The sequence below is a fragment of the Myzus persicae genome, unplaced genomic scaffold (genome assembly GCF_001856785.1).
Source record: "Myzus persicae strain clone G006 unplaced genomic scaffold, MPER_G0061.0, whole genome shotgun sequence".
Taxonomy (NCBI): Eukaryota; Metazoa; Arthropoda; class Insecta; order Hemiptera; family Aphididae; genus Myzus; species Myzus persicae.
In genome coordinates, this window is record NW_019104151.1 from 27143 (window position 1) to 41098 (window position 13956).

Here is a 13956-nt window from a genome sequence, read left to right on the forward strand (position 1 = left end):
CAAGTCCTCTGCTCTAATTATAATAATATACCGATGTGATAAAAACGTTAGCCTTTTAGGTTGATGGTTTTATATATTATATACGGCTGTATGCTTACGTTATATTCTAACCATATATACACGTAAAATAACGTAAACATTTTTTACAAGTAAAAGAAATGTATTTGTTAAAGTACATGAAAATTTTTAAACTGTGCAGGCGTTACCTGGATCTTAAAAGGTTGGGTACCGCTGCACTAAACTAATAATAACTTATAGGTATACGTTCACAAACATTTACTGTAAGGTGCGCCCCTCTGCTCTGTAATAATGCAACAGTTTTATTACTACAGTAGGCAGAGAAATACTTTACTTCATAGTTTAAAAACCGATTAAGAACCTTGGCACCAGTCATGTAGACCCGTCACCCGTCGAGTACAATAATACCTATTAATAATGTACAAACGACACTTTTTTGCTTTACCTCTCGTGTACATTTAATGGTTTATAAATTCAGATGACAGTGACAATGATCTTATCTTTGGTTAACATCCCAGACGACGTGAGTATTCTTAGGAAAATTCTTAAAATGGTATTGGTAGATATTAGATATCTATTATTTCGGCAGACAATATTATATCTATACAACAAATCAAACTAAAATTGATTGTTGTACGTAGTAGGTACGGCGTCACACTGGCGGACAGCTGCGTCCCTTGAAATGTAGGATCTTGTCATTTATTTCATTTTTTGTTCCTTTATTCTTAACCCTACGGGGTTGAAAACTGTTGCAATAAGTAAAATAAATCGACCTCTGATGTTTCTATAGAACTCGAACTCGAACGGCTTCTTCTTGGTGGGTGGTGCCTGCAAGCTGCATACTAATTGCGTCCATAAAAACTGTAAATTGTACAAGTAGTAAATTCAACAGGTAACTTGCGTTCCGTTTTGGGGACACAACTCAACCATAATATTATTCTTCTAACCTGCCATTAAAATTGCATAACTGAGTTGCGTCCATAGGATATATGATCATTATGTGTAAAATGTCAATGTTTTGTCTGTGACTAACAATAAAATATTATCTACCTACACATTTAATACAAATGTTAATATTATTATAGTGGGTTAGTGTAATAAAATTGATTATGCACCTTCTCGCCTTCACCTGGTTTCTCATTTGGTAGGTATATCTTATATTATTACAATATACCCATATTATGGTTGACCAAAATGACGCAAAGTATTTTGCATGGTACTGTACACTTCTCAGTACAAATTCACTCGTCCAATCGTCCCGTTACACAGTGTCCGTGGTTTAAATGGTAAAAATGTTTAGTTCCAAATTGTGGTTCAAAAAAGATTTTTTATGGCTATAAGTACGGTTATCATAAAATGCTTGGAAATGAAGTACAACGGTGGAATTGATAATACAAAATTTTTATAAGATTGATGATTTATTAAATATGATATGTGAAGCAACATCACATAATCATGATTTAATAAGAACTTGAGGTAATCCGGTAAAAAACGTCACGTTAAAAACCGACACGATTAAAAAACGTCAAGGAAAAAAACGACTAAGTTATAAGTTATAATAATTAATATGGTGTTATTATATTATTTTTTTTTTATATTATGGTACATTATACTAGGTATATGTCTAAACAAAAATTGGAACAACGATTATAGTATTGTCATTTGTAATAAATTATAATGACAAGCCGAAAGTGATAATTAGGCTTGTACCACTATAATATGCATATTATATGTTTACATGTTCCCCAGTATTGAAAAAAATAAAACATTCATGGGTTGTATTAGGTACAATAACAATTAAAGCCATAGTAAACCTAACATGTTTATAAATACTTAGCGGAAATACAGTATAATGTGATCAGTTACTGCCGTTTTGTTTAATATTCCTTGTATATATTTAAAAAATACTTATATGCATTATCACGTTTTTTATAAAATCTATTGCAAATACGACATTTTTAATAAGGTTAACAAAAGTACGTATTAAAATAACAAATATTTTGATATAATTAATTCATTTTTCACATTTTGTCACTTACTGCTTTTTGGCTTTGGAGGGCAGAATAGGTGTCGAGCGCGTCTTAGTTCGCTCAGAAATTGTTCAAATTTTAAATTGTTTGTACATACATTGTTCGCATGTTCAATATATTCATTTAAAATAGGTTTACAAATAACAGATATAAAATATTTAGGGATTTTCGATATTTGTGATTTTTTAAAACTATTGTTTATAATTTTTATTTTACGTTTTCCAAAAAATTTTTTACAGTAATATTGTGCCATTATTTTATATTAATAAACTTAGAAACGATGGTTGTGATTTTTAGATAAAAATACATTATTGACGTTTTTTTCTGTGTCGTTTTAAACCTGACGTTATTTTCCGTGTCGTCTTGTTCCTAGATCCAAACTTGCATACCTAAAACGACAACAATTAAGCAACAGACTTAAATGAAAAGCTATACAGACATATCAATAAAACCATCAAAATGTATTTGTAGTGTGCTGAGTGGCGGATGCATTAATTCTACAGCGACTGATTTTAACCTTATACGTAAGAATATGTACAATGCTTGGAGAACTATTTCGTAAAAATTATCAATAAATTCTGATGAGGTACACGTTACAACAATACCTACCAAATGTTCACAGCTGAAAATGAAACTTTTGCTATGGTATACAATAAAAAACAAATATTATATTATTTTCATGCAAAAAAAATTAAGATTTCTATGTAATCTTAAAAAAACTTATGTCGAGGGGACTTTTCAATATTGGCCAAAATATTTTCAATAAATGTTCACAATATATGGACTCGCTAATAAATCATTATTACATTCCACTGTCTTTTTTTACTACCTAAAAAAGAAAGTAAAACATACGAAAGGGTTTATACGTATTTGAATGAATCGTGTTCAAAATACAATGTTAAATTTGCTCCAGATATCGTGTTTATTGATTTCAAAATTGAAACTCATGAAGGTGTGTGTACAGCTTGGACAGAAAACGGAAATAAAAGGTTGTCGTTTATATTTGGGACAATCGTGGTATGTATAAACTATAAATAAACATCCGTATAAATAAATATAATAAATATTTGTATGATTAACGATTCACAAATGAATGATGTAGGTGGCGAAAATACACAATCTTGGATTGGCCAATGAATATAAAAGTAAAGCAGAAATAGGTTTATTTCTTAAAATTTGTTTCGGACAACCATTTTTACCTCCGGAAATATTAAGATACCTTTTTGCCTATGAAATAATTCCAATCATTCCGGTAGAAATGTAGAATGTTTAGAATATACTGATTAGTGACTAAATATTATAAAACTATAAATCTAAAAATGCTCAATTTTCTCCAAGTATATGTGCAAAATCTTCGCCTTGTATCTAGTGTACCTACAACGCTTGCGAAGCATTTCATTCCAAATTTAATTCATCTTTTTACTCAAGCCATCCAAAAATACATCAATTTATGAATGTTTTAAAATTATTTAAAATTTTTACTGATGTGTTAATAAATAGTATAAATGCACCTAAAAAAGAGCTATAGAACAAAAAAATACCAAAAAATTGACTATTTGAACAAAGAAATAAAAAAATTGCTTCCCTTATTATTTATATATAATATGATATTTTGGGTACTGTACTATTCATATATTTTCAGATAGTGCTTCTCGTACGAATTGGTGACCGATGGGTGGTTTTAAAAATTAATATACTGAAAATGATATATTGAGATGAGTTGTGGCCGATGCTTCGACTATATGGTCTACATTCTACAAGACTATGACCTATTATGCGGAATTACTTACGTATGACTCTCGACCTGTCTACCTATTGATTGGAGTATATGGGACTGCACCAAACAGAATTTAGCATTCTTTCGGAATTATCGATAGCGATAAATAATAATACTGCCATAGTCAGAATTCAAGTTTTTTTAATTTAGACCGTAAAAATGTTTTACATAAAACCACAATGCCTAATATAGGTTAGGTATATATTTACACTTGTTTATTTGTTTATTGATTTATTCAATACATGGTATGAGTCCTATAACGGTATAACATCATTATAAACATAGAGGACAAAAATGCAAACATATTGTACAATAAATTGACTTATATTACAATTAACTTGAAATAATACATTTAATACAATATTGTATAATGTAGATACTATATTTTTAATATAAAGTAAAACGTAAATATATAAAAATTACAATATGTATAGTGTATACCAAATGATCCATAAAATAATTTATGAAACTCGAAAAAAGTTTAATGAATTAAAAACCTAGGAGGCAAAAAAGCCGAGAAAAAGGCCTAAGAAAATAAACACACTACGGAAAAGAAGACCACTGAAATAAAAGTCCACGTGAGTGCCATAAAATTGTACTATTTTATATTTTGAAGTATTTCGTTGGTTATAATTTGAAAACAACATAATACAATTATAATACATTAGTAGGCAGGTACATAATATAGATAACAGATATTATAATCATAATTAATAATAAAAACTAATAATGGACTAGTAGCAGATGTTACTAATATGAATACTAACTTACTATATTATTATTTTTATAGTTGTGTAATTTTTGAATAAATATAGTATACATATTATAGGGCTGATGTTTTTTGACCGTATAGGTTCTATATTATATCATTAACTACTTAATCACTCGATATTAACAATTTATATGTATAAATTATAACTTATAACACAATATATTATTAAGTATATCTACATATTTATATTTAAATTTTATTGGTGAATTTTTTTTCTGGGCTTTTTTCCTATGGCTTTATTTTCACGATTTGTTGGTTAACAAATATATTTAGCTAGCCATTAGCTTCATGTTATACATATATTTATTTATTTGTATTTAATTTAATTTAAATTCATATAGGTACATATGAATACGTAATGATTATATTTTTTCAACAGCCTTATACCTTCGTCAAAAATAAATATGCAATACACTAAGATTGAGTAGAAAAGCATGGATCGGACACTTAATAAGGAATAATCCTTGGATTACCACAATAATAGAGGGAAAAATCGAAGGAAAACCCGGGAGTGGAAAGCCTAAAACTTAATTTCTGAAGCAAGTGATGGAAGATAACGGAATAGGAATGATAAATTACAAATATATAGATATAGGTACTTACAATGAATATACCAATAATAATATAAACGTGGTGTTGGTTTCTGAGATAATGCAATATTTAAAAAAAAAAAATTGTTTTAACCACTATTAGACCAAAGTGTTCGTGTCGAAGAGAATAATAATTTAACAATAACGATAAACAAGTACTATGCAATGATTTAAAAATATCTAAAAATGCAGGCGTCGTGTGTAAAATAACGATTAACTAAAAAATAAATGTAATTATTATTTCAAAGACTTGTTATAAACACTTGCGTTTTATTTACAAAAAAATGAAATTCATTTAATATGTATAATATTATGTATACAAATAGTTATAATTTAAAATGATAATTAAATAATAAATTAAAAAAATACGGTGTATTGATGTATCTAAATCATAAATATTATTATAATTTATACTATACAATTAATATTTGGTATTGTGGTTCATAAATTTTACTGAAATATAACACATTAACACTTGTGTTTATTACTTATAACATTGCTTAGGCTTATATTTCTTAGTCAATATTTGTAGGTACTCAAAATTTGATATTTTTTTTAATTTTGTAAAATTAATATCATACAACGAGAACGAGTGTCAGAAATCAACAAAACGTACTCGATCACTTTTATTATTTACTATAGTTTGGATCAGGTCTGGTTTGCATTATGTCTTATCATTACACAAAAGAGAACATTATCTTAATGTTTAGTCCTATAGATATAATCGTATCAAATATCAAACATAACAAAAGTCAAATTACGACTTTGAAATTACAAACTTATTTTAATACATGATGTTTGAAAATGTTTGGAACCACATATGTATATATTTATTACCTGACCATTAGCCTGCCGCCTATTTTTCGTTTGCTGTAAAATATAGGGTAGGTACGTTGGGAGACAACTCGTATATAGTCGGGAGGTAATTTGTATAAAAATCATTGACCTTTTTTACTTCAGGAGGCTATGTCCTAATTCAACAAATTGTTTATAAAGGTATAACATTATGTAAAAATATAAAACAATGTGAAATTGTACATAAACTATTTTCTTACTCTATAGAATTTATAATTTATTTATAATTCCTATTATTGAAAGTTGGAATTTAGAAACCAACTAATAATTAACTTTTTATAAAAATTAAGACAATAATGCTTTATGGGCACGTTAAATTTAATTTAATACAAATAATTGATTAAAACAATTTCATAAATCATTTAATAATTATAATCATATCACCTAATTTAATATTAAAATATAAGGAGTAAAATTAATTGTATGTTAAAAGTTGTAGTATGTTAGGTTAAAAATGTTAAAAATGCTGAAAGCTTAACCACCGTTAAGGGATTTTTTTTCAATTTATTATTATTACATAATATTTACTGTTAATTGTTTCAATTCGATTTTCATATCTATATGCCAGCGAAAACAAGTACTTATTGAATATCATCTGTAAACGAATATTTACTAGAATTTGCTAGTTATATGGTCTTTTAAATGCCAAGAAAAATAGCAGAATTTGTTGAACATTTGCATTTTAAAATCCAAAAAGTTAAAAAAGTTATTAATTTGTCTTGAAGTCAAAAATCGGAACGTTAGACTAATTGAACTGGTATACGTGGTATATGGTATATACCCGGTATATATAGTTATATAGGTACTATTAGTTTACGGAATTTTTCTAAAAGTATTATTAAAATACATTTTTAAAGATTATTATCGTTCACCACTTAAAATATGATGAAACAATGAAAAAATTCCCTTGACATAATATGATCTAGAGTAAATGCGGTAGTTGAAACATATCTACGAATATGTAATGACAATTGCTATGAGTGATATTCATATTATTTCCTTAATCAATATAACATTTTTGCATACTTTAACTGGGTACGTAAAATTAAATTTATTTGATCAGAATTGCACTTTTTTAAAAGATGTAATGGTTGAAATTACATTTCAAACTACATTTTAAAAAATGTTATAAATTTGGCATAAATGTTACCTAGTTCATTGCATTTTTCAAAAATTAATTTAAACATATTTGTTTACATACCTACCTATAGTATCGAGTATCATATATTTTATGAGTATCTATCGTAATATTATGTTATCATTTACTTTGTTATAGTTTATACGAAAAATAATTTCTTTAAAAATCTATCTAGACTATTATTTGGAGAGGTAATATGTGTGACATTGTTAGGGGTAATCTCTGGATCTACCAAACTGATTTTGATAATTATTTTACAAATAGAAAACCATGTTCTTTGTGAGTGTCATATGCATGAATTTAGTACAATAAAGTTAATCAATGATTAGTTATTGTCAGTGACTAAAATTGTATATCTTTATATACGGCACGGCGGCCCGTGGGTTTCGAGCTACATGTGACCTTTTCTTCTTTTTTGTGTGTTTTATCGACGTGAATATACGAATTGTTCGGAGAAGTAAAATTTTACTATCTACAATTCAACAATATTTAGATATAAATATATGGGTGCCCGGGAATTGGGCCACATTTTAACTACCTGTTTCGTATAAAATATTTGTTTACATTTTACTACCCGGAGATTGGGCCACAAATTAAATCTATAGTTTTAAAGTGTACCCGGAGATTGGGCCATAGAAGTATAGCACACAAATATACTATTAATACTATTAAGTTTGCTAATCAACTAAACGATCACAATTTACAATGTTTAATAATCTTTGCACTATGACTATTTTTATCCATTTTATTTGACAATTAATAATTCTATATCATAAGATATTGGATAATTTATTACCTTTTGATAAATCATACTCAGTCGCTTCGAATAAAGTTTCGTGTGCGTTGCAGTGTATTGTATTAAATATTATTTTATTACAATTTAAAATGTAATAGTGGCCCAATTACCGAGTCTGCCTGTTATAAATATAAAATTTTAGTGGCCCAATTACCGGGCCTACCTGTAATAAATATAAAATTTTAGTGGCCCAATTACCGGGCCTACCTGGAATAAATATAACATTTTAGTGGCCCAGTTACCGTATACCTTTGGAAAAAAGATGAATTGTGGCCCAATTCCCGGGCGCCCAAATATATAAATTAATACCACATAGGTATGGAACCTCGACCGTGTCGTAATCTATTCACATTCGTTAAACCTTCGTGACCACCTGGGTTCTTTGTGTCAAACTGCGGTGAAACAAGTTCATTTAATGCATCATATCAGGGGTGGCCAACTTAAATAGACTTATGATATCGACCTCCGAGTTTTTTTAAGTTGTCGCGATTGAACAAAAAAAAAAAAATTTGTCAATAAACAAAAAATATATTATAATATGTACATGTGTCATGTGAGTAGTGTTACACTTCTTTTATATTACTTTTTAATTCCAATATAAATTCACAGTTTCACAATACACGTATTAATATATTTGATAACAAATTATTAATTTTAACTTATTACTATTTATTACTATAACTATACTACTACTTTTATTATTATCATTATTACTATGTTTATTTAATTATTCAATGAGATTTTTATTTTCGTGGGATATACAAAGATACACAAATTTACAAAAAAAAATATTTGATTTGTTTTCTGAAAAAAATTGAAAATTGAAGAAAATGCGAAAAGTCGAATTCATCTCGCGATTGACCGGTTGGCCACCTTCGTTATAAATAATATCAATCGAAGTTCACCTGTTGTTCGGACGCACACTGAGTCCTGGCAGCTGACACAGCAGGTGATCCGAGGAGTAGATGAAAGGGAACTATATTGCTTATAACAATATATATGTATATGTTTGTAGATATTATATGCAGGTGCGTCGTTCAGATGAGCGTTCGGTAACGCAGGCTCACCGTTTTTGGGAAAGCAGCAGATTACCGGTTTTTCGAATGACATTTTTATGATGCCTATGTGAAGAATATCTAGATATAAGTTATAATATTCCCCCTAGCAGGTTTGCAGCACCCATGCCATTAAATGGGTTGTGCGTTGTTTAAATTCTACCTCTTTAAAAAAAAAACCAGTATCAACATATATGTACCGTATTACACTTATAATAATAATAATAATAATAAATATGAAAACTATTTTTTCGTTATTTTATTTATATGTACCTAAAATATAAATACCATTTTATTCTGCTTATGAAAAATGAAAAAATGATTTTATTTTAGATCAGGCAAGTGGCAGGGCCGTTGGTAGTGTCAGGTATTTTTAAGCAGGGCCTTGGCCACTGACAATGAAACAATTTATATTTTATATACTTCAATATAATAGTATACGAATACGACTACTAACCTGACATTACAAGATTCTTCCTTTTCAAGCACATACGAGTATAAGCAATTTTAAAGAATTTCAGTTAAATTAGTCCCAAGCCTTTGGTTTACAATGTATATGTATAAAAAAATACACTCACCCGAGCATATATGATACAATACCGATGCCTATATTATAATATACACATAATACACATAAACCACGTTGTTCCAGTGTAGTTGTAAAGATAAATCGGGTAGGTATACTGTGATGTACCCACCGGCGCGGCGCAACCGAAAAAAAATATTTATACATAGTAATATTGTGTAGCTATACATTCCATCTGCAGACATCTGTAGATACTGGTAGTAGGGTAGCGGGGTAGTGTGGTAGCGGGGTGCTTAAAATATCCCGCAGCGTTTGCTAAGTATAGGGAACATTGCGTGAACAATATATTATTATTACCTATAAATCATAATAAAACCTTCTACGAGTCATGTGTATGTTAGTTTTATTGAACGTTTGAAAACGAAAAATAATAATAGGTACGTTGCTTATAATAAATTATGTTGTATTCGTATCGCTGTGCCGGTTATATGGGTGGTTTGCGAAACTAACCACCCGCCTCAGCCGCTATATTTTATTCAATATTTGGAACTGCACAGCTATATTTTCTACGAAATCGTAAATTTGTCTCTACCTCACTCACTTTATATCAAATCTACCAAATCTTATACACCAAATAGAGTGGTCGGTCTATTTCAAAACGACGTATTTCGGTCTAACCAGCCAGCCGGGTGATTTCTACCGCCGAGGATAGAATTTTATGCAAAACCGGACAGTGTGTTAACAGCCTTATTTGTGCATGAACACCTCTCATCTCAGTAACAACCTCCTGATACCGAACACCGAGATCGACCTTTTGACGAACAATAATCTGTTATCAGAGTATTTTATTATTTTGATTGAGTAATTACTTTGTGTCACCTATATAATACTTCTACAGCATAGTCTATATGGGCAGCTGCGAGCTTGGTGTGGCATTTAATATAATATAATATATTATATTAATTGCATATACATATTACATTATATGTTCATTTTACACACAATTATATTGTACGGTGTATTTGAATACACGTCCACAAGAGTAATCCGAACACTCGGAGGAAGGTAATAGTGTGATTTTAATATTTGCATCTGATATTATTCTCCAGAACTTATAAGGATAAAGAATCACACAGGTTCGTAACTTAACATCCAGTTTTAATATTCCTAACTATAACAGAAGTCATTTTTATATTTATCTTATTAAGATACAAATTCAGAAGTACAATAATTTTAAAAACATGTTTACAATAATAACGATTAAATAAAAAGTAAAAATCACTTTACGCCTAAAATACTAATTTAAGAGTTCTTAAAATATGCATGCAAGTATGCAATTAAAATTACCAAAATATGTTTGAAAATATACAGCTGTAATAAGAGGTTTTTTTAGTTATAAGTACTTGTAATAGATAATTGTGCGTTGGACACAGAGAGAAATAAATGGCCCGCTAAAAATCTAACATCCTCTCAATAGTGTCATCAAGTTGAACAAGTTGTATGCAGTTGTCAGTTAACATTTTCTGTGATTAAAATAATAATAAATAAATAATAAAGACGTATTTCTATGTCAGACCACTGTTTGTTTTATCTCTTTGACCCACGAATCAGAACCTTTTTTTTTCGTTTAAACCGACAACAGAGGAGGGAGGATCTGTTTGAACACTACTACTCCTCTGCTGCCATCGTTTATTAATGTTTAATAAAAACGCTAATACATACACATACTTAATGCATAAATAAATGATGGTTGCTTCACCTTAAAAATAAAAATATTACGAATCAGAACCTACCCTATGTAGTATGTTGTTACTGTTAATATTTAAAAAAATATATTTTAATTATAATAAAAAATTTAAAATAATACTTAAAAATGCTTATAAAATTAGAAAAAATTAAAAAAAGCGGGGAAGTGGATGTAGCTCTGCTGTACATCAGGTGTCTAAAACGTCGCTGTAATGGATCGTATTAAATTTGAACTCAATAATATAAAATCATAGTAGACAAAAAACGATGCTATGGGGAGACGGTACGTCAGTTTAGGATTTTTTATATTGTTATTACTTATTAATAAGGTAGCCGGTAAGTTGAATTAATATTATTCCTAAATAATCAGTGATGTTGGAAAAATATTAAATATACCTGTGTAAAATCGTGCTGTGTTGGAACCGAATTACAACAAAATGATAAACGTTATTCTTTGTGTTTATATGCAATTTTTTCCAAATTTGAACTTAAAATTTTGTAAAAAAAAAAACTGTATTCATATATTTTTTAGATTTTATAATTACGGAAAAAACTTCTTAAATGGAACCTTGTTTTAGATTTTCAACCCTTAGCTATAAAAATTGAAACCTATACATTTTTAACTACATAATTATTTTCAATTTTCAATTTGATAAATATTGTCATAATCTGAACTTTAAATGCTTATAAAAAAAAATCGTGTCCATGTATTTTTAATATTTTTCAACTGCTATTGTGATATGTTATCATGAGGATTGTCTACGTCACCACAGTACCTAGATGTGGGTTGCATCATGATGAAAATAACCAGGTACGATCACATCGAATACGGCTTCATGGTATATTCTGCGCGCCATTTTGTTGTGCATAAACCTTTGAGAATTATTGACGTATATTTACGCCATTTAGTGTGTATGTCCTGTAGATGAATGACATAATTTTCCGTCATTATTGAGTTATGGACTTCTAGTGTTTATCGGATTTTAGTGATTTTAATTATTTTTGTACATAATATTTCGAACATATAATGAAATATGTGCTGCCATCTGTCAATGATTGTCTTGCAACTTGTGTGAATTACGTATGACGTACATGTACGTCATTATTACTTTTCAAAAATGGTAAAGTAATGTTTATATTATATTATTCACTCTGTGGGTGAAAACGGTAAAATAATAATTCTCTCGTCAAAGGGATAAAGTGACATCCGCTGCGCAACATTATAAAATAGAACTTGTAAATGTATTTGTTGCGTACGTGACGTCAGCGTCAAAAATATAGGATCTACGTGATCATACCTGTTTATTTCTATCATGGGTTGACTGTTGTTTTCCGATTGGTCGGGCCAGATGCACGTTTCTTGTTCCCCGCAGTTGTTGCGTACCGCTCTAGCTGTGCCGATCGAAACCTCGTGGTTTTGTTGCTCATACGACTATTGTCGTTAAAATGCATGGTTGTGTCGTCGCGTTAAGTACGGTGTATATGATATGATATTGGTCGTCCTTTGACTGCCTACAGTTTTGCGTTTCTGATGAAAAAAATCTTCTATATGTCTGGCCGCATATAGATCGAGCTCTGCCACATGCTTGTAGTCAATTCAATTTGAAACGTCTTCGCCTTTCCGACTACTTCCATGGAAACCATTCACGTTGACCATCCCCGTCGTAGCAGCTGTATGGGCTAAGTATGTATTAAACGCAGTGACTTCTGGTTGACAGTCCCTCTTTCATATTCAGGTTCAGTTGATATTGATATTTTTTTTGTTTGTTGTTTATGTACATTCGTAGCTATTGTAACGGTGCGTAGCATCTCGTCATTGTTCCGATGTAAAAATGTACTAATATTTACTATTATTTTTGAGCGCTCTTCAGTATACAATTTAAATCACCATATTATTATGTATTATAATTGATTGTTTCTGTATTGTAATACATTTGACTTGGTGTCGCAGACACCACAGTGTTACACACAAGTTCGAAATGTTCCCCCTTGTCGTTAGCGGGCCGCTATTGGGGTATGGGCTGGTGTCGGAATAATTTTGGGCAACAAGTCCGCAAACATGATTCATGTCATTGCTAAGTAAAAATGAAGGCCCCTGCAAACTCTATTCATTTTTCATCAAATCGACCTTAGCGACTGACAAAAATTTAAGTACTTCTGGTAATTGGTCAACAAGTCTACTTTGCATCGGTTGGACCATATTTTTGATATTATTGATATTTTTGAAGATATTCAATACTAAAAATTTATAAATTTATAAAATGTAAAATATTTATTCTCGTCAAGAATTTTTTTAAAATTGAAAAAGTGCTCCGACCGATGCAAAGTAAACTTGTTTAGCAACACAAACACCTTTACATTTTTTAAATCGAACCACTAGAAGTACCTTAATTTTTGTCAGTGCGACGACTAATTCACGTTCATAAATTGGTTTTGAATATTTTGATCTAGACATTGAATGACTTGTGCGTGTGCATGCATGCGACCATAAATCAGATAAGAAATAACAATGTATTGTAAATTTATGCGAGTCGCGGGTGATGGTAGGGGAGTATACACACACTAATAATCATTTACTACACACACAAAGACGATCAGTAATCGCAGGAACGAAATAATTGCCTAAACACAACTCCTTAAAAATGACACATTT